At 46.7% G+C, this 1938-nt stretch overlaps 1 long non-coding RNA gene across 1 annotated transcript; it reads right to left on the bottom strand.

Annotated features, from left to right (window-relative positions):
- LOC123630692 lies at positions 1–1512 on the bottom strand. The gene is made up of 3 exons (XR_006732734.1): positions 1491–1512; positions 629–805; positions 1–476 (listed from the first exon to the last, which is right to left on the bottom strand). It is a non-coding gene; the product is annotated as an uncharacterized LOC123630692 (long non-coding RNA).
- Positions 1513–1938: the final 426 nt, after the last annotated feature.

The raw sequence follows: 1938 nt of genomic DNA, 5'->3' as shown, positions 1-1938 counted from the left end.
AATGTTCCAAAGGCTTACACTGATACAATAAAAAGAGACAATTTGCTTGGAAGGCTGTGGCTAATTTATAACACAATGTCCAATGTCATGGTTAGTTTTGTTGCAAAAATTTGGCAGTTTAACCCAGAGTCTCAGGCAGCCTGAAAAGATGTGAGCGATTCTGGCTGCAGCATCTCTCACTCGCTGGATGTTCCAAATGGTTCAAACAAGTCCTTTCATAGAGACGCGGGGCCAAGTGTGCTCAAAGGAATGAGGGGAAACAAAGGTGGCTCTGAAGTCATTTCCCCGCACTGGGTCCAGCCATCCGGTTTCACTCTTTCCCCATTGAACGGGCAGAATGCAACAGGAAGAGCGGGGATGAAAGAGAACAAACAGGCCGATGTGTTTGGGGAGAGAATGAAGAGAGGCCAGGGCGCTGAGCTGCTAAACTTTCATTCGAGGTCTTCAGAAAGGAGTGAATGATGAATTATAGAAACCTGAAAGGTAATAAAATATGGGTCACTGAAGCGCTGAGGCCAAGTTCCTAAAACACCTGCAGAGGCAGAAGCTTCTGGAAGTCAGCGCAGCCCAGCAGTTGCCGGGCAGACACCCTGCCCAAGGCACAGAAGGGGACTGTTCACAAGCTCACCTGTTGTTTTCCTCTTGGCTCCCGGTCCGGTGTTGCCCAGTGTGTCGGAGCTAGCGCTGGATCTGACTCCAGATTAGACCACCAGGGGAAAGAAAGGCAGTGTGCAACTTCCCAGGGTGCAGTTAAGGAGACCGGAGCGCGGAGGCCACAGCCTTCCTCCCTCGAAGGCGCTCTGACCTGGAAATAGTAACTCAGTGGTGAAGACTCTTTGAGTTAAACGTGTAAATCTCCTCTGCTGAAATATTTCAAGGCTTTTCTACTCAAAAGCTCAGCCTGTTTATGTCTTACAAAGAAGAGTCCTGATCCCTGGATTGGGGATAAGAGGTGGCTATACTCATTTGAGCCTCAGTTTCCTCATCTATAAAATGGGGATAATATTATTTTATCTCCTAAAGTTGTTATAAAGCTTAGAAGGAAATGTAAGTAAGAGGTCCTGCCCAGAGCCTGGCATATAGCGATATCTCAGTAAAATGATAACAGTAGCTAATATTTATTGTGTACTTGATGTGTGCCAGGCACCACAAAAGGACACTTGGTTCACGGTTTTCATTCAGACTAAAGCAGTGTTCCAGTTTGGTTTGCTTTAAGTGTGTGGTTTCTCTGCATCAGGCATATGGGGTTTTCTAGCCCCTTCTAGCCCCTGAATGCTATGGAGTCTCCACCCACATGGCTCTGTTTCAGAGCTGCTGTCCTGGACACAATGAACCAAAATCCAGCAACCACTTGCTAGAGAAATTGTGTAGATGTGAGCTCAGTATTACCCTAAACACCATCAGAGAGGGCAGTGGTGCCAACGTCAAAGCCAGACTAAACCCTGGCTCTCTCACTTATCAGCTGTGTGACTGGGGACAAGACACTTCACCTGTCAGGGCCTCAGTTTCCTCCCTGTGCAAAATGAGGATGAAAATAGAACTTATAGGCTTGTGGTGGAGATTCAGGGAGTTGCTATGTGGAAGGCACTGAGAATAATGCATGGATACAGTGTTAGCTGTTATTATCATTTTATTAACCTTTGTCATCAGTTGATTGTGTCCTCCAAAAACTTCATGCTGAAGTCCTAACCCAAACACCTCAGAATGTGACTTATTTGGAAGTAGGGTTGTTGCAGATGTAATTAGTGAAGATGAGGTCATTAGGGTGGGCCCCGCATCCGATATGACTGGTGTCTTTATAAAAGGGGGATCTTTGGACAGACACTGACACAGGGAAAATGCTGTGTGAAGACAAAGGCAGAGACCTGGTGGTGCTTCTACAAGCCAAGCAACACCAAAGATTGCCGGTGACCCCCAAAAGCTAGAGGAGAGGCCTAG

Source organism: Lemur catta, chromosome 1 (assembly GCF_020740605.2).
Source record: "Lemur catta isolate mLemCat1 chromosome 1, mLemCat1.pri, whole genome shotgun sequence".
Taxonomy (NCBI): Eukaryota; Metazoa; Chordata; class Mammalia; order Primates; family Lemuridae; genus Lemur; species Lemur catta.
The sequence above is the reverse complement of the archived record's forward strand: the minus strand, read 5'-3'. Positions and strand labels throughout refer to the sequence as shown.